At 41.3% G+C, this 19,912-nt stretch overlaps 1 protein-coding gene across 1 annotated transcript in view; it reads right to left on the bottom strand.

Moving 5' to 3' along the window:
- The window catches only part of RAB3C (RAB3C, member RAS oncogene family), a 428,574-nt gene that overhangs the window by 13,506 nt on the left and 395,156 nt on the right, over positions 1-19,912 (bottom strand). The window lies entirely within an intron of this gene.

Raw genomic sequence — 19,912 nt, 5'->3', positions numbered from 1 at the left:
TTCTCTGTTATCGGTCATAGAGATTCATCTCTTACCTCCCTTTTCAGATCGACGATATACTCTTATATATACCATTACCTCTACTGATTTTCGTTTCAGTACTGGTTTGGCTTTCTACAACATGTAGACGAGTGTCCTGGGGTAAGTAAGTCTTATTTTCTGTGACACTCTAAGCTATGGTTGGGCACTTTTATATAAAGTTCTAAATATATGTATTCAAACATTTATTTGCCTTGACTCAGGATGTTCAACGTTCCTTATTTCAGACAGTCAGTTTCATATTTGGGATAATGCATATGAATAAATTCATTTTTTTCTTACCTTAAAATTTGACTTTTTTCCCTGTGGGCTGTTAGGCTCGCGGGGGCTGAAAATGCTTCATTTTATTGCGTCATTCTTGGCACGGACTTTTTTGGCGCAAACATTTTTTTTCAGTTTCCGGCGTCATACGTGTCGCCGGAAGTTGCGTCATTTTTTACGTTTTTTTTTTGCGCCAAAAGTGTCGGCGATCCGGATGTGGCGTCATTTTTGGCGCCAAAAGCATTTAGGCGCCAAATAATGTGGGCGTCTTTTTTGGCGCTAAAAAATATGGGCGTCACTATTGTCTCCACATTATTTAAGTCTCATTATTTATTGCTTCTGGTTGCTAGAAGCTTGTTCACTGGCATTTTTTCCCATTCCTGAAACTGTCATTTAAGGAATTTGATCAATTTTGCTTTATATGTTGTTTTTTCTATTACATATTGCAAGATGTCCCAGATTGACACTGAGTCAGAAGATACTTCTGGAAAAACGCTGCCTGGCGCTGGATCTACCAAAGTTAAGTGTATCTACTGTAAACTTGTGGTATCTGTTACTCCAGCTGTTGTTTGTAATGAATGTCATGACAAACTTGTTAATGCAGATAATATTTCCTTTAGTAATGTTACATTACCTGTTGCTGTTCCGTCAACATCTAATACTCAGAGTGTTCCTGTTAACATAAGAGATTTTGTTTCTAAATTCATTAAGAAGGCTATGTCTGTTATTCCTCCTTCTAGTAAACGTAAAAGGTCTTTTAAAACCCCTCATTTTTCAGATGAATTTTTAAATGAACATCATCATTTTGATTCTGATAATGGTTCCTCTGGTTCAGAGGATTCTGTCTCAGAGGTTGATGCTGATAAATCTTCATATTTATTTAAAATGTAATTTATTCGTTCTTTACTTAAAGAAGTTTTAATTGCATTAGAAATAGAGGATTCTGGTCCTCTTGACACTAAATCTAAACGTTTAAATAAGGTTTTTAAATCTCCTGTAGTTATTCCAGAAGTTTTTCCTGTCCCTGATGCTATTTCTGAAGTAATCTCCAGGGAATGGAATAATTTGGGTAATTCATTTACTCCTTCTAAACGTTTTAAGCAATTATATCCTGTGCCATCTGACAGATTAGAATTTTGGGACAAAATCCCTAAAGTTGATGGGGCTGTCTCTACTCTTGCTAAACGTACTACTATTCCTACGGCAGATAGTACTTCCTTTAAGGATCCTTTAGATAGGAAGATTGAATCCTTTCTAAGAAAAGCTTACTTATGTTCAGGTAATCTTCTTAGACCTGCTATATCTTTAGCGGATGTTGCTGAAGCTTCAACTTTTTGGTTAGAAGCTTTAGCGCAACAAGTAACAGATCATAATTCTCATAGCATTGTTAATCTTCTTCAACATGCTAATAACTTTATTTGTGATGCCATCTTTAATATCATTAGAGTTGATGTCAGGTATATGTCTCTAGCTATTTTAGCTAGAAGAGCTTTATGGCTTAAAACTTGGAATGCTGATATGTCTTCTAAGTCAACTTTGCTTTCCCTTTCTTTCCAGGGTAATAAATTATTTGGTTCTCAGTTGGATTCTATTATCTCAACTGTTATCTGTTACTGGAGGGAAAGGAACTTTTTTACCACAGGATAAAAAATCTAAAGGTAAATTTAGGTCTAATAATCGTTTTCGTTCCTTTCGTCACAATAAGGAACAAAAGCCTGATCCTTCACCCACAGGAGCGGTATCAGTTTGGAAACCATCTCCAATCTGGAATAAATCCAAGCCTTTTATAAAACCAAAGCCAGCTCCCAAGTCCACATGAAGGTGCGGCCCTCATTCCAGCTCAGCTGGTAGGGGGCAGATTACGATTTTTCAAAGAAATTTGGATCAATTCAATTCACAATCTTTGGATTCAGAACATTGTTTCAGAAGGGTATAGAATTGGCTTCAAGATAAGGCCTCCTGCAAAGAGATTTTTTCTTTCCCGTGTCCCAGTAAATCCAGCGAAGGCTCTAGAGTTGGCTGGAGTAATTATGTCAGTTCCAGTTCTGGAACAGGGGCTGGGGTTTTATTCAAATCTCTTCATTGTACCAAAGAAGGAGAATTCCTTCAGACCAGTTCTGGATCTAAAAATATTGAATCGTTATGTAAGGATACCAACATTCAAAATGGTAACTATAAGGACTATCCTGCCTTTTGTTCAGCAAGGGCATTATATGTCCACAATAGATTTACAGGATGCATATCTGCATATTCCGATTCATCCAGATCACTATCAGTTTCTGAGATTCTCTTTCCTAGACAAGCATTACCAGTTTGTGGCTCTGCCGTTTGGCCTAGCAACAGCTCCAAGAATTTTTACAAAGGTTCTCGGTGCCCTTCTGTCTGTAATCAGAAAACAGGGTATTGTGGTATTTCCTTATTTGGACGATATCTTGGTACTTGCTCAGTCTTCTCATTTAGCAGAATCTCATACGAATTGACTCGTGTTGTTTCTTCAAGATCATGGTTGGAGGATCAATTTACCGAAAAGTTCATTGATTCATCAGACAAGGGTAACCTTTTTTAGGTTTCCAGATAGATTCAGTGTCCATGACTCTGTCTCTGACAGACAAGAGACGTCTAAAATTGATCTCAGATTGTCGAAACCTTCAATCGCAATCATTCCCTTCGGTAGCCTTATGCATGGAAATTCTAGGTCTTATGACTGCTGCATCGGACGCGATCCCCTTTGCTCGTTTTCACATGCGACCTCTTCAGCTCTGTATGCTGAACCAGTGGTGCAGGGATTACACAAAGATATCTCAATTAATATCTTTAAAACCGATTGTACGACACTCTCTGACGTGGTGGACAGATCACCATTGTTTAGTTCAGGGGGCTTCTTTTGTTCTTCCGACCTGGACTGTAATTTCAACAGATGCAAGTCTGACAGGTTGGGGAGCTGTTTGGGGGTCTCTGACAGCACAAGGGGTTTGGGAATCTCAGGAGGTGAGATTGCCAATCAATATTTTGGAACTCCGTGCAATTTTCAGAGCTCTTCAGTCATGGCCTTTTCTAAAGAGAGAATCGTTCATTTGTTTTCAGACAGACAATGTCACAACTGTGGCATATATAAATCATCAAGGAGGGACTCACAGCCCTCTGGCTATGAAAGAAGTATCTCGAATACTGGTATGGGCGGAATCCAGCTCCTGTCTAATTTCTGCGGTTCATATCCCAGGTATAGACAATTGGGAAGCGGATTATCTCAGTCGCCAAACGTTACATCCGGGCGAATGGTCTCTTCACCCAGAGGTATTTCTTCAGATTGTTCAAATGTGGGGACTTCCAGAAATAGATCTGATGGCTTCTCATCTAAACAAGAAACTTCCCAGGTATCTGTCCAGATCCAGGGATCCTCAAGCGGAAGCAGTGGATGCATTGTCACTTCCTTGGAAGTATCATCCTGCCTATATCTTTCCACCTCTAGTTCTTCTTCCAAGATTCTGAAGGAATGCTCATTTGTTCTGCTGGTGGCTCCAGCATAGCCTCACAGGTTTTGGTATGCGGATCTTGTCCGGATGGCCTCTTGCCAACCGTGGACTCTTCCGTTAAGACCAGACCTTCTGTCGCAAGGTCCTTTTTTCCATCAGGATCTCAAATCCTTAAATTTAAAGGTATGGAGATTGAACGCTTGATTCTTAGTCAAAGAGGTTTCTCTGACTCTGTGATTAATACTATGTTACAGGCTCGTAAATCTGTATCTAGGAAGATATATTATAGAGTCTGGAAGACTTACATTTCTTGGTGTCTTTCTCATCATTTTTCCTGGCATTCTTTTAGAATTCCGAGAATTTTACAGTTTCTTCAGGATGGTTTGGATAAAGGTTTGTCTGCAAGTTCCTTGAAAGGACAAATCTCTGCTCTTTCTGTTCTTTTTCACAGAAAGATTGCTAATCTTCCTGATATTCATTGTTTTGTACAAGCTTTGGTTCGTATAAAACCTGTCATTAAGTCAATTTCTCCTCCTTGGAGTTTGAATTTGGTTCTGGGGGCTCTTCAAGCTCCTCCGTTTGAACCTATGCATTCATTGGACATTAAATTACTTTCTTGGAAAGTTTTGTTTCTTTTGGCCATCTCTTCTGCTAGAAGAGTTTCTGAATTATCTGCTCATTCTTGTGAGTCTCCTTTTCTGATTTTTCATCAGGATAAGGCGGTGTTGCAAACTTCTTTTAAATTTTTACCTAAGGTTGTGAATTCTAACAACATTAGCAGAGAAATTGTGGTTCCTTCATTATGTCCTAATCCTAAGAATTCTAAGGAGAGATCATTGCATTCTTTGGATGTAGTTAGAGCTTTGAAATATTATGTTGAAGCTACTAAGAATTTCCGAAAGACTTCTAGTCTATTTGTTATCTTTTCCGGTTCTAGGAAAGGTCAGAAGGCCTCTGCCATTTCTTTGGCATCTTGGTTGAAATCTTTAATTCATCATGCTTATGTCGAGTCGGGTAAAACTCCGCCTCAAAGGATTACAGCTCATTCTACTAGGTCAGTTTCTACTTCCTGGGCGTTTAGGAATGAAGCTTCGGTTGATCAGATTTGCAAAGCAGCAACTTGGTCTTCTTAGCATACTTTTACTAAATTCTACCATTTTGATGTGTTTTCTTCTTCTGAAGCAGTCTTTGGTAGAAAAGTACTTCAGGCAGCTGTTTCAGTTTGATTCTTCTGCTTATAATTTCAGTTTTTTTCATTATAAGATTTAAACTTTCTTTTGGGTGTGGATTATTTTCAGCGGAATTGGCTGTCTTTATTTTATCCCTCCCTCTCTAGTGACTCTTGCGTGGAAGATCCACATCTTGGGTAGTCATTATCCCATACGTCACTAGCTCATGGACTCTTGCTAATTACATGAAAGAAAACATAATTTATGTAAGAACTTACCTGATAAATTCATTTCTTTCATATTATCAAGAGTCCATGAGGCCCACCCTTTTTGTGGTGGTTATGATTTTTTTGTATAAAGCACAATTATTCCAATTCCTTATTTTTTATGCTTTCGCACTTTTTTCTTATCACCCCACTTCTTGGCTATGCGTTAAACTGATTTGTGGGTGTGGTGAGGGGTGTATTTATAGGCATTTTGAGGTTTGGGAAACTTTGCCCCTCCTGGTAGGAATGTATATCCCATACGTCACTAACTCATGGACTCTTGCTAATATGAAAGAAATGAACTTATCAGGTAAGTTCTTACATAAATTATGTTTTTGGCTCCGCCCTCACTTATGGCTGCTTTAGTGTGTGTGTGCAGGCATTAGTGTGTGTGTGTGTGCAGGCTTTAGTGTGTGTGTATGCTTTAGTGTGTGTGTGTGCATGCTTTAGTGTGTGTGTGTGCATGCTTTAGGGTGTGTGCAGGCTTTAGTGTGTGTGCAGGCTTTAGTGTGTGTGCATGCTTTAGTGTGTGTGTGCAGGCTTTAGTGTGTGTGTGCAGGCATTAGTGTGTGTGTGTGTAGGCATTAGTGTGTGTGTGTGCAGGCTTTAGTGTGTGTGTGTAGGCATTAGTGTGTGTGTGTGTGCAGGCTTTAGTGTGTGCATGCTTTAGTGTGTGTGTGTGTGTGCATGCTTTAGTGTGTGTGTGCATGCTTTAGTGTGTGTGTGCATGCTTTAGTTTGTGTGTGCATGGTTTAGTGCGTGTGAGTGTGCAGGCTTTAGTGTGTGTGTGTGTGTGTGTGTGCAGGCTTTAGTGTGTGTGTTTGCAGGCTGTAGTGTATGTGCAGGCTTTAGTGTGTGTGTGTGTGTGTGTGTGCAGGCTGTAGTGTTTGTGTAGGCTTTAGAGTGTGTGTGTGTTTAGGCTTTAGTGTGTGCAGGCTTTAGTGTGTGTGTGTGTGCATGTGCAGGCTTTAGTATGTGTGTGTGTGTAGGCTTTAGTGCGTGTGTGTGTGCAGGCTTTAGTGTGTGTGTAGGCTTTAGTGTGTGTGTGCATGCTTTAGTGTGTGTGTGTGCATGCTTTAGTGTGTGTGTGTGCATGCTTTAGGGTGTGTGCAGGCTTTAGTGTGTGTGCAGGCTTTAGTGTGTGTGCATGCTTTAGTGTGTGTGTGTGCATGCTTTAGGGTGTGTGCAGGCTTTAGTGTGTGTGCAGGCTTTAGTGTGTGTGCATGCTTTAGTGTGTGTGTGCAGGCTTTAGTGTGTGTGTGCAGGCATAAGTGTGTGTGTGTGTGTAGGCATTAGTGTGTGTGCAGGCTTTAGTGTGTGTGTGTAGGCATTAGTGTGTGTGTGTGTGTGCAGGCTTTAGTGTGTGCATGCTTTAGTGTGTGTGTGTGCATGCTTTAGTGTGTGTGTGCATGCTTTAGTGTGTGTGTGCATGCTTTAGTTTGTGTGTGCATGGTTTAGTGCGTGTGAGTGTGCAGGCTTTAGTGTGTGTGTGTGTGTGTGTGTGTGTGTGCAGGCTTTAGTGTGTGTGTTTGCAGGCTGTAGTGTATGTGCAGGCTTTAGTGTGTGTGTGTGTGTGTGTGCAGGCTGTAGTGTTTGTGTAGGCTTTAGAGTGTGTGTGTGTTTAGGCTTTAGTGTGTGCAGGCTTTAGTGTGTGTGTGTGTGCATGTGCAGGCTTTAGTATGTGTGTGTAGGCTTTAGTGCGTGTGTGTGTGCAGGCTTTAGTGTGTGTGTAGGCTTTAGTGTGTGTGTGTGTGTGTGCAGGTTTTAGTGTGTGTGTTTGCAGGCTTTAGTGTGTGTGTGTGTGTGCAGGCTTTAGTGTGTGTGCATGCTTTAGTGTGTGTGTGTGCAGGCTGTAGTGTTTGTGTAGGCTTTAGAGTGTGTGTGTGTTTAGGCTTTCGTGTGTGCAGGCTTTAGCGTGTGTGTGTGTGCATGTGCAGGCTTTAGTATGTGTGTGTGTGTAGGCTTTAGTGTGTGTGTGTGCAGGCTTTAGTGTGTGTGTAGGCTTTAGTGTGTGTGTGCAGGTTTTAGTGTGTGTGTTTGCAGGCTTTAGTGTGTGTGTGTGTGCAGGCTTTAGTGTGTGTGCATGCTTTAGTGTGTGTGTGTGCATGCTTTAGTGTGTGTGTGCGTGCATGCTTTAGTGTGTGTGTGTGTGTGTGTGCGGGCTTTAGTGTGTGTGTATGTGTGTGCATGCTTTAGTGTGTTTGTGCAGACTTTAGTGTGTGTGTGTGCAGGCTTTAGTGTGTGTGTGTGTGTGTGTGTGTGTGTGTGCAGGCTTTAGTGTGTGTGTGTGTGTGCAGGCTTTAGTGTGTGTGTGCAGGCTTTAGTGTGTGTGTGTGCAGGCTTTATTGTGTGTGTGTGCAGGCTTTAGTGTGTGTGTGCAGGCTTTAGTGTGTGTGTGTGCAGGCTTTATTGTGTGTGTGTGCAGGCTTTAGTGTGTGTGTGTGCAGGCTTTAGTGTGTGTGTGTGTGTGTGTGTGCAGGCTTTAGTGTGTGTGTGTGCAGGCTTTAATGTGTGCGTCTGCAGGCTTTAGTGTATGTATGCTTTAGTGTGTGTGTGCTTTAGTGTGTGTGCAGGCTTTAGTGTGTGTATGCTTTAGTGTGTGTGTTTGCAGGCTGTAGTGTGTGTGCAGGCTTTAGAGTGTGTGTGTGTAGGCTTTAGTGTGTGTGTGTGTAGGCTTTAGTGTGTGCAGGCTTTAGTGTGTGTGTGTGTAGGCTTAGTGTGTGTGTGTGCAGGCTTTAGTGTGTGTGTGCAGGCTTAATTGTGTGTGTGTGTGTGCAGGCTTTAGTGTGTGTGTGCAGGCTTAATTGTGTGTGTGTGTGTGTGTGTGCAGGCTTTACAGGGAGTGCAGAATTATTAGGCAAGTTGTATTTTTGAGGATTAATTTTATTATTGAACAACAACCATGTTCTCAATGAACCCAAAAAACTCATTAATTTCAAAGCTGAATAGTTTTGGAAGTAGTTTTTAGTTTGTTTTTAGTTATAGCTATTTTAGGGGGATATCTGTGTGTGCAGGTGACTATTACTGTGCATAATTATTAGGCAACTTAACAAAAAACAAATATAAACCCATTTCAATTATTTATTTTTACCAGTGAAACCAATATAACATCTCAACATTCACAAATATACATTTCTGACATTCAAAAACAAAACAAAAACAAATCAGTGACCAATATAGCCACCTTTCTTTGCAAGGACACTCAAAAGCCTGCCATCCATGGATTCTGTCAGTGTTTTGATCTGTTCACCATCAACATTGCGTGCAGCAGCAACCACAGCCTCCCAGACACTGTTCAGAGAGGTTTACTGTTTTCCCTCCTTGTAAATCACACATTTGATGATGGACCACAGGTTCTCAATGGCGTTCAGATCAGGTGAACAAGGAGGCCATGTCATTAGATTTTCTTCTTTTATACCCTTTCTTGCCAGCCACGCTGTGGAGTACTTGGACGCGTGTGATGGAGCATTGTCCTGCATGAAAATCATGTTTTTCTTGAAGGATGCAGACTTCTTCCTGTACCACTGCTTGAAGAAGGTGTCTTCCAGAAACTGGCAGTAGGACTGGGAGTTGAGCTTGACTCCATCCTCAACCCGAAAAGGCCCCACAAGCTCATCTTTGATGATACCAGCCCAAACCAGTACTCCACCTCCACCTTGCTGGCGTCTGAGTCGGACAGGAGCTCTCTGCCCTTTACCAATCCAGCCACGGGCCCATCCATCTGGCCCATCAAGATTCACTCTCATTTCATCAGTCCATAAAACCTTAGAAAAATCAGTCTTGAGATATTTCTTGGCCCAGTCTTGATGTTTCAGCTTGTGTGTCTTGTTCAGTGGTGGTCGTCTTTCAGCCTTTCTTACCTTGGCCATGTCTCTGAGTATTGCACACCTTGTGCTTTTGGGCACTCCAGTGATGTTGCAGCTCTGAAATATGGCCAAACTGGTGGCAAGTGGCATCTTGGCAGCTGCACGCTTGACTTTTCTCAGTTCATGGGCAGTTATTTTGCGCCTTGGTTTTTCCACACGCTTCTTGCGACCCTGTTGACTATTTTGAATGAAACGCTTGATTGTTCGATGATCACGCTTCAGAAGCTTTGCAATTTTAAGAGTGCTGCATCCCTCTGCAAGATATCTCACTATTTTTGACTTTTCTGAGCCTGTCAAGTCCTTCTTTTGACCCATTTTGCCAAAGGAAAGGAAGTTGCCTAATAATTATGCACACCTGATATAGGGTGTTGATGTCATTAGACCACACCCCTTCTCATTACAGAGATGCACATCACCTAATAATGCTTAATTGGTAGAAGGCTTTCGAGCCTATACAGCTTGGAGTAAGACAACATGCATAAAGAGGATGATGTGGTCAAAATACTCATTTGCCTAATAATTCTGCACTCCCTGTAGTGTGTGTAGGCTTTATTGTGTGTGTGTGTGTAGGCTTTAGTGTGGGTGTGTGTGTGTGTGTGTGCAGGCTTTAGTGTGTGTGTGTGCAGACTTTAGTGTATGTGTGTAGGCATTAGTGTGTGTGTGTAGGCTTTAGTGTGTGTGTGTGTGTGCAGGCTTTAGTGTGTGTGTTTGCAGGCTGTAGTGTGTGTGCAGGCTTTAGTGTGTGTGTGTGCATGTGCAGGCTTTAGTGTGTGTGTTTGCAGGCTGTAGTGTATGTGCAGGCTTTAGTGTGTGTGTGTGTGTGTGCAGGCTGTAGTGTTTGTGTAGGCTTTAGAGTGTGTGTGTGTTTAGGCTTTAGTGTGTGCAGGCTTTAGTGTTTGTGTGTGCAGGCTTTAGTGTATGTGTGTAGGCATTAGTGTGTGTGTGTGTGTGCAGGCTTTAGTGTGTGTGTTTGCAGGCTGTAGTGTGTGTGTGTAGGCTTTAGTGTGTGTGTGTGTGTGCAGGCTTTAGTGTGTGTTTTCAGGCTGTAGTGTATGTGCAGGCTTTAGTGTGTGTGTGTGTGTGCAGGCTGTAGTGTTTGTGTAGGCTTTAGAGTGTGTGTGTGTTTAGGCTTTAGTGTGTGCAGGCTTTAGTGTTTGTGTGTGCAGACTTTAGTGTATGTGTGTAGGCATTAGTGTGTGTGTGTGTGTACAGGCTTTAGTGTGTGTGTTTGCAGGCTGTAGTGTGTGTGTGTAGGCTTTAGTGTGTGTGTGTGTGTGTGTGTGTGCAGGCTTTAGTGTGTGTGTTTTCAGGCTGTAGTGTATGTGCAGGCTTTAGTGTGTGTGTGTGTGTGCAGGCTGTAGTGTTTGTGTAGGCTTTAGAGTGTGTGTGTGTTTAGGCTTTAGTGTGTGCAGGCTTTAGTGTGTATGTGTGCATGTGCAGGCTTTAGTATGTGTGTGTGTGTAGGCTTTAGTGTGTGTGTGTGCAGGCTTTAGTGTGTGTGTGTAGGCTTTAGTGTGTGTGTGCAGGCTTTAGTGTTTGTGTAGGCTTTAGTGTGTGTGTGTGTGTGTGTGCAGGTTTTAGTGTGTGTGTTTGCAGGCTTTAGTGTGTGTGTGTGCAGGCTTTAGGGTGTGTGTGTGTGTGTGCAGGCTTTAGTGCAGTGATTTGTGAATTTTACAAAATCACACATTGTAGCCTAATACAGGATATATATACAGTATATTGACATTCATTCACAAACAATCGTAATGATTGTCTGTGAATGAATGTCAATGTCATGGATGTAAATGATGCCTGATGAGCCTGTCACATACCTCCCAATATTTTTAAATTTGAAAGAGGGACACCCCCGCACTGTTGTCAGTCTGCCGCGGCACACCTGAGGATCTTTCACGGCACACTGGTTAAAAAACACTGCTTTAGTGTGTATGTAGACTTTAGTGTGTGTGTGTGTGTGTGTCTGTGTGTGTGTGTGTGTGTAGACTTTAGTGTGTGTAGGCTTTAGTGTGTGTGTGTGTGTGCAGGCTTTAGTGTGTGTGCAGGTTTTAGTGTGTGTGTGTGTAGGCTTTAGTGTGTATGTGTAAAGGCTTTAGTGTGTGTGTGTGTGTGTAGGCTTTAGTGTGTGTGTAGGGTTTAGTGTGTGTGTGTGCAGGTTTTAGTGTGTGTGTGTAGGCTTTAGTGTGTGTGTGTGTGCGCAGGCTTTAGTGTGTGTGTGTGTGTGTGTAGGCTTTAGTGTGTGTGTGTGCAGGGTTTAGTGTGTGCGTGTGCAGGCTTTAGTGTGTGCGTGTGCAGGCTTTAGTGTGTGTGTGTGTGTGTGCAGGCTTTAGTGTGTGTGTAGGGTTTAGTGTGTGTAGGTTTTAGTGTGTGTGTGTGTGTAGGCTTTAGTGTGTGTGTGCAGGCTTTAGTGTGTGTGTAGGTTTTAGTGTGTGTAAGCTTTAGTGTGTGTATGCTTTAGTGTGTGTGCAGGCTTTAGTGTGTGCCTGTGTAGGCTTTAGTGTGTGCCTGTGCAGGCTTTAGTGTGTGTGTGCAGGCTTTAGTGTGTGTGTGTGTAGGCTTTAGTGTGTGTGTGTAGGCTTTAGTGTGTGTGCAGGCTTTAGTGTGTGTGCAGGCTTTAGTGTGTGTGTGTGTGTGCAGGCTTTAGTGTGTGTGTGTGCAGGCTTTAGTGTGTGTGTGTGTGTGCAGGCTTTAGTGTGTGTGTAGGGTTTAGTGTGTGTAGGTTTTAGTGTGTGTGTGTGTGCAGGCTTTAGTGTGTGTGTAGGCTTTAGTGTGTGTGTGTGTGCAGGCTTTAGTATGTGTGTGCAGGCTTTAGTGTGTGTGTGTTTGTGTGTGTGTGCAGGCTTTAGTGTGTGTATGCTTTAGTCTGTGTGTGCTTTAGTGTTTATGTGCAGGCTTTAGTATGTGTGTGTGCAGGCTTTAGTGTGTGTGTGTGCAGGTTTTAGTGTGTGTGTGTGTGCAGGTTTTAGTGTGTGTGTGCAGGCTTTAGTGCGTGTGTGCAGGCTTTAGTGTGTGTGTGCAGGCTTTAGTGTGTGTGTGTGCAGGCTTTAGTGTGTGTAGGCTTTAGTGTGTGTGTGCAGGTTTTAGTGTGTCTGTATGTGTGTGTGTAAAAGCTTTAGTGTGTGTGTAGGCTTTAGTGTGTGTAGGCTTTAGTGTGTGTGCGCAGGCTTTATTGTGTGTGTGTGCAGGCTTTAGTGTGTGTGTGTAGGCTTTAGTGTGTTTGTAGGCTTTAGTGTGTGTAAGCTTTAGTGTGTGTATGCTTTAGTGTGTGTTTGCAGACTTTAGTGTGTGTGCAGGCTTTAGCGTGTGTGTGTGTAGGCTTTAGTGTGTGTGTGTGTGCAGGCATTAGTGTGTGTGTCTGTGCAGGCTTTAGTGTGTGTGTGCAGACTTTAGTGTGTGTGTAGGCTTTAGTGTGTGTCTGTGCAGGCTTTAGTGTGTGTGTGTGTGCAGGCATTAGTGTGTGTGTCTGTGCAGGCTTTAGTGTGTGTGTGCAGACTTTAGTGTGTGTGTGTAGGCTTTAGTGTGTGTCTGTGCAGGCTTTAGTGTGTGTGTGTGCAGGCCTTAGTGAGTGTGTGTGCAGGTTTTAGTGTGTGTAGGCTTTAGTGTGTGTGTGCAGGCTTTAGTGTGTGTGTGCAGGCTTTAGTGTGTGTGTGTGTGTGTGTGTATGTGCAGGCTTTAGTGTGTGTGTGTGTGCAGGCTTTAGCGTGTGTGTGTGTGTGTGTATGTGCAGGCTTTAGCATGTGTGTGTGTGTGTGTGTGTAGGCTTTAGTGTGTGTGTGTGCAGGCTTTAGCGTGTGTGTGTGTATGCTTTAGTTTGTGTGTGTGTAGACTTTAGTGTGTGTGTAGGCTTTAGTGTGTGTGTGCAGGCTTTAGCATGTGTGTGTGTGTGTAGGCTTTAGTTTGTGTGTGTGTAGACTTTAGTGTGTGTGTAGACTTTAGTGTGTGTGTAGGCTTTAGTGTGTGTGTGCAGGCTTTAGCATGTGTGTGTGTGTGTAGGCTTTAGTTTGTGTGTGTGTAGACTTTAGTGTGTGTGTAGACTTTAGTGTGTATGTAGGCTTTAGTGTGTGTGTAGGCTTTAGTGTGTGTGTGTAGACTTTAGTGTGTGTGTAGGCTTTAGTGTGTGTGTGCAGGCTTTAGCATGTGTGTGTGTGTAGGCTTTAGTGTGTGTCTGTGCAGGCTTTAGTGTGTGTGTGTGCAGGCCTTAGTGAGTGTGTGTGTGTGTGTGTGTGTGTGTGTGCAGTTTTTAGTGTGTGTGTGTAGGCTTTAGTGTGTGTGTGCAGGCTTTAGTGTGTGTGTGCAGGCTTTAGTGTGTGTGTGTGTATGTGCAGGCTTTAGTGTGTGTGTGTGTGCAGGCTTTAGCGTGTGTGTGTGTGTGTGTATGTGCAGGCTTTAGCATGTGTGTGTGTGTGTGTGTGTGTGTAGGCTTTAGTGTGTGTGTGCAGGCTTTAGCGTGTGTGTGTGTATGCTTTAGTTTGTGTGTGTGTAGACTTTAGTGTGTGTGTAGGCTTTAGTGTGTGTGTGCAGGCTTTAGCATGTGTGTGTGTGTGTAGGCTTTAGTTTGTGTGTGTGTAGACTTTAGTGTGTGTGTAGACTTTAGTGTGTGTGTGTAGGCTTTAGTGTGTGTGTGCAGGCTTTAGCATGTGTGTGTGTGTGTAGGCTTTAGTTTGTGTGTGTGTAGACTTTAGTGTGTGTGTAGACTTTAGTGTGTATGTAGGCTTTAGTGTGTGTGTGTAGACTTTAGTGTGTGTGTAGGCTTTAGTGTGTGTGTGCAGGCTTTAGCATGTGTGTGTGTGTAGGCTTTAGTGTGTGTGTACAGGCTTTAGCATGTGTGTGTGTAGGCTTTAGTGTGTGTGTGTGCAGGCTTTAGCATGTGTGTGTGTGTAGGCTTTAGTGTGTGTGTGTGCAGGCTTTAGCATGTGTGTGTGTAGGCTTTAGTGTGTGTGTAGACTTTAGTGTGTGTGTAGGCTTTAGTGTGTGTGTAGGCTTTAGTGTGTGTGTAGACTTTAGTGTATATGTAGGCTTTAGTGTGTGTGTAGGCTTTAGTGTGTGTGTGTAGGCTTTAGTGTGTGTGTAGGCTTTAGTGTGTGTGTGCAGGCTTTAGCATGTGTGTGTGTAGGCTTTAGTGTGTGTGTGCAGGCTTTAGCATGTGTGTGTGTAGGCTTTAGTGTGTGTGTGTGCAGGCTTTAGCATGTGTGTGTGTAGGCTTTAGTGTGTGTGTGCAGGCTTTAGCATGTGTGTGTGTAGGCTTTAGTGTGTGTGTGTGCAGGCTTTAGCATGTGTGTGTGTAGGCTTTAGTGTGTGTGTGTGCAGGCTTTAGCATGTGTGTGTGTGTAGGCTTTAGTGTGTGTGTGGGCATGCTATAGTCTAATCTATTAATTTGAACTTCAATCAAATCCAAATGCTTCGCCTGACTCATACTAACTAGTTATATGGATGGTAATAATTATAAGAGCTTTAGTCAACCTTTTACCCCCTCATTGTCCCCAAGAGCAATATAAATGGAGGAAGGTGGGTATTAAGCAGGCCCATATCCGTTTAGCAGTGATTACACAAAAAAAGCATTTCCATCTGTTTTGTTTAAACCCTGCTCTTTTGACCTGTCTTGGGCAATATCTTTCAACATGATCCCACAGAGCACACAAGAGAGTCCTCAATATAAATATTGCCAATGGCTTCTTGGTAGCTTCAGTACAGTATGGTCTCATAGTATTATGTACCAGTAACCAGCCAAGCCAATATATTAGTGAAGCAATAGCAAATCACTTGTTAATATATTGGGGTGGCTGGTTACTGGTACATAACATGAGACCATACTGTACTGAAGCTACCAAGAAGCCATTGGCAATGCTCTAGAAACACTGTGAAAAGTTTTCTTATATTTATATTGAGAAATGTCTTGTGTGGTCTGTGGGATCATGTTGAAAGATATTGCCCTAGACAAGTCAGGGCATTTTTAAAAGAGCAGGGGTTGAAAAGAGCAGTTGGAATGCTTTTTTAGTGTGAACACTGCTAAACGAAAGAGGGCTGCCACCTGCTTAATACCCACCTTCCTCCATTTATATTGCTCTTGGGGGCAATGGCCATGCATTTACTTATGCAAAGCAGTCAAACAGGTTGACTTAAGCTCTTATAATTCTTACCATATAACTGGTTAGTATGAGTCAGGCGAGGCATTTGATTGAAGTTCAAATTAATAGTCAGTGTAAGTAATTAGTAAAGTACTGCAGTCTGCTTGCTTGAACCTCTATAATATATAGCTGTATATAAGGAACTGGGGAGGGGGTTGTGTATGTGACAGAGGGGACCTCTGTAATTTATTTCTGTATATAAGTATCTGTGGAGGTGGCTGTGTGTGTGTCAGAAGTGACCTCTATAATATATATCTGTATATAAGGATCTGTGGAGGGGGCTGTGTGTGTTACAGAGGGGACCTCAATAATATATATGTGTATATAAGGAACTGGGGAGGGGGCTGTGTGTGAGGGGACCTCTATAATATATATCTGTATATAAGGATCTGGGGAGGGGGCTGTGTGTGTGACGGAGGGGACTTCTATAATATATTTCTGTATATAAGGATTTGTGGAGGTGGCTGTGTGTGTGACAGAGGGGACCTCTATAATATAAATCTGTATATAAGGAACTGGGGAGGGGGCTGTGTGTGTGACAGAGGGGACCTCTCTATAATATATTTCTGTATATAAGGAACTGGGGAGGGGGCTGTATGTGTGACAGAGGGAAGCTCTCTATAATAGTATATATCTCTATATAAGGAACTGGGGAGGGGGCTGTGTGTGTGACAGCGAGAACATTGATTGTCATTGGCTCACCAATGTGTTCAGTTAGAAGCCAGTAGTGCATTGCTGCTCCTGCAACAAATGATACCAAGAGAATTAAGCAAATTTGATAATATAAATAAACTGGAAAGTTGTTTAAAATTGTTTGTTCTACCTAAATCATGTTCCTTTAAAGTTTAATTTTGACTTTACTCTCCTTTTAAAATTGATTTTTCTAAACCTGCCCTAGTTTCAGTTAAAATGGAGATAGTTTTATCTTTATTTAGTATAGGCACTACTTATTGGATCATGCATCTCTTATTGAAAGGAAATATATAAATTAAAAATTAATGATTTTATCTCTTTAGCTGCCAGTAACAAGTGATTTTACCCCTTTGTCTGCTCCATACTGTAGTGCATTTAGGCATGGGGATTTTTCTTTGGCATAAGGACTTGTTAATTTACAATATTTAGTTTTGGGAAAAAATTGTCTCTTTATATGGCAATTAAAAACATGGTGGGGGAGGAGCAAGGGAGGTGGGAGGGGCAATCGGGCAGAGGAGGTAGGTAGGTGGAGCAAAGAGGGGGGTAGGGGGCCCTGCCATACTTTTGCCCAGGGGCCCTGGTTGGTCTAAGTCTGCCCCTGTCAGGTTGTGAGTGAGGCTAGCATGCTTACTGCTGTGAAATGAGGCAATGGTTAGGGTCACTGGGCAATAATGTAGTGCAATATAATACTAGTGCTTATTGAGGCTGGGGTCCTTAAAGGCAGTACATGACACATAATAATGTCACTGCTATATAGCTGCAAAATGGAGCTGCTATTAACAAACCTGCTGTATTTGTAATAGTCATTGTATTTTTAGAGCTAATTTGACATCTGGGTCTAAGTCACTAAATAATACTTTGTAAAATAACACAAAGATAAATAACAATAGAAAGGGCTTTATACCTTGCCTTAGAGTAAAGCACAGGTACAAATCTGCATTTTTTTTAAATTACCTAAGTTTTAATGTAATAAAGCATAATAATGATTTTTAAACAAATATATTGTCTAAGCATTATAGCTTTAAAAACATTAAGTTGCTTTATTGCATCTAAAAGATGCATGACAGTATGCTGAAAAATAAATAGCTCTTATGATTGAATGTATCACTGATAACCAATAGAACTATGAGGCTCTCCCATGTCACCCAATGTGCTTCTATCCCACAGACAAGTTGTGTACAGACATGTGCTTCCTGTTTTAGGCTTTAAAGGGACATAAAACCCAAAACTGTTTGTGATTCAGAATAAAGAATACAATTTCAAACAACTTTCCAAATTACTTGGTGTCGTTTGTTGAGGAAGCAATGATTCACTACTGGGAGTTAGCAAAATGCATTGGGTGAGACCAATAACATGAGGTCTATATGTGACCAATCAGCAGCTCCCGAGTCTACCTAGGTATCCTTTTCAACAAAAGATACCAAGAGGACATAGAAAATTAGATTATAGAAGTAAATTCAAGAGTTGTTTAAAATCACATGCTCTATCTGAATTTTGTAAGAAAGAAAATGTAGGTTTTAAAGGTCCCTTTAAATTAACCTCTTATATGCAGAAAATATGTTTTCCTTGTTTAACAGAAACTTGTTAAATTAATGGGACCGATTTATAAAAGTCTGACGGACATCGCTGAATGCCGACAGCATACGCTGTTGGCATGTAACATTGCACAAGCAGTTCTAGTGAACTGCTTGTGCAATGCTGCCCCCTGCAGATTTGCAGCCAATCGGCCGCTAGCAGGGGGTGTCAATCAACCCGATCGTATAGGATCGGGCGGATTAATGTCCACAGCCTCAGAAGCAGGGGTCCAGTTAAGGAGCAGTGGTCTTAAGACTGCTGCTTTATAACTACTGTTTCTGGTGAGTCTAAAGGCTCACGCGGAAACAGGGGCATAAGAGGCCATTGGACCCTTGATAAATCTGCCCCAATGTCCCTTAAAATGTAGAACTTAGAATGATATATTTTTTTACTTATATTATAGTTGGTAGTAATGTGTTTACACCATGTTTTTGCTATTGCAAAGAAATTTCAAGTAACGTGAGCAGCGCACAACTTAATATAAACACAACCAGCTATTAGGACGTCTCATAGCAACGGGAGCTGCATCTAATTTAATGACACATGAGCGGCAGATAATAACACATCTTCTATTAGTTTGTAGCTCATGCGCTATCTATTGTATTTCTATTGTAATTTACATCCTTGTAAACTGAAGACTCGTTAAACAAAGCCTACTGCTGACAATAATTTCAGTTTATTAATCACAGCAGAGGTGATTTTGTGTAGGCAAATTATCTGCGCAATTGGAAAATAGATTTCTAAGAAAAACTAATAATAGTAATGAATAAGAAACTCTTTAAGGAAGGATTCCAAAGTGAAATTTTATGTAAGCAAAATAACTGCTTTCCGAGTGACTTGTTCTGCCTGATCTCATCAATATCATTACACAGTGGTAACTGCGTGAAAAAAGAGCTGTCTATTTCTGCACGCTCCTATTATTAACCCCCTCCTGCCAGGGGTAATTTTTTAACATCGGCACAATCTTGTGATTTCAAGGCCGGGATCAAATCATGGGGGATGCCTATGCTGCTGCGCCCCCAGGTCGAATTTTTCAATCCTGGAAAGGAGGAGGCTACAGGACACCATATAAGGTAGCACATTCCATGGCATCCTAATGGCGTTAAAGCCCAGCGCTATTAGCAACTCAAGTTACAAAAGTGTTGACCACTTATATACTACCTAACATTTCCAGGTTTAGAAACAAAAACTATAGCCTAAATCACACTTTTAAACTATAAAACTTGTATGCAACAACCATCACAAGTTAAATAAAAATGATGTAAATTGCTATGTAATTGGGAATTGCATTGAATGAATTGATATTTATGATAAAGTGAAAAACCTGCATACAAACACCTTAGGCAATCATTTCAATGTTAAATCTATTAGCCATCATGTTACTTTTGTATTATAAATGTACATTTAACTTCCGTAATGGTCTCTGAAACCCCTGAAAAAGTTGTTTGAAAATAATATAATTTTTCTTGTGTTTAACCAACTTTTCTTGTTATATTGTTTACATAATATAAGGTTTAACTAATACAAATGGTGGTTATTCAAATATGTTGGAGTAGCTTAGGCAAAAAAGCTCTCAACTGCGGAATATTATGGGATACACTGTCAGGGTACCTGTGAAATAACAGATGTATCACATAATCTAATATTTCATTTTTGCCAAATATCTAATTTGATATGAATTGGTCTCACTATAGCCCCTGCCCCATCACTGCTCAAGTTGAGAACTAAAGAGATTATGCAATTGTTCAATTAGTGAAGGTAGATCACTAATTAATCCTTTGAAGCTCATAGCTCCACAGGAAGGTTAAACATGGGCCTGGTAGTTACCCAAGCCAGGATGCATCCTGGGGTGATGGAGACAATATTCTGTGTTTTGGTGGAAGACATGCTCAGATTAGAATCCCAGGATATCGTCATTTAACAGACACATGTGAAAATCCCCATGATGTGCACTAGACTCTCTTTGAAGATCTAATACACATTCTCATTTGGAAAGGCTGCTGGCTCAGATGACAGCAAATTCTCAGATAAATGACTTGTGCCTAATTTTCATGTAGTTTAAGATACTCAAATGAATATATATTCAGACACCTATTAAATATGAACATATCAATCTGGGAGATTGTCTATGCCTAAGAAGGCTAATATGGGAAGTCGAAAGCCTAAGAATTAAGATTTTAAAATATCTTAACCTATGTACTTTTGAAAACAAAATTATCTATAAAGTTCTTAGGTAAATTAATGTGTACTGCAGACTGCCTGAATAATATATATAATGATCTAAGAGACACATCACGTGTTACATACTGTGTTGGATATAATGAATTAAAAATAAATAACTGCATTGATATTTATTAATATTTGACTTATTTCAAAATAACAGCATCCGTTTCTTTATTTTTCAGACGTGTAATAAACCAACAAGATGTCTTATGAATTTTGGTCATAAAC

This window comes from Bombina bombina, chromosome 2, assembly GCF_027579735.1.
Source record: "Bombina bombina isolate aBomBom1 chromosome 2, aBomBom1.pri, whole genome shotgun sequence".
Classification (NCBI taxonomy): Eukaryota; Metazoa; Chordata; class Amphibia; order Anura; family Bombinatoridae; genus Bombina; species Bombina bombina.
Note: the sequence above shows the minus strand (reverse complement) of the source record. Positions and strands in the feature narration are given on the sequence as shown.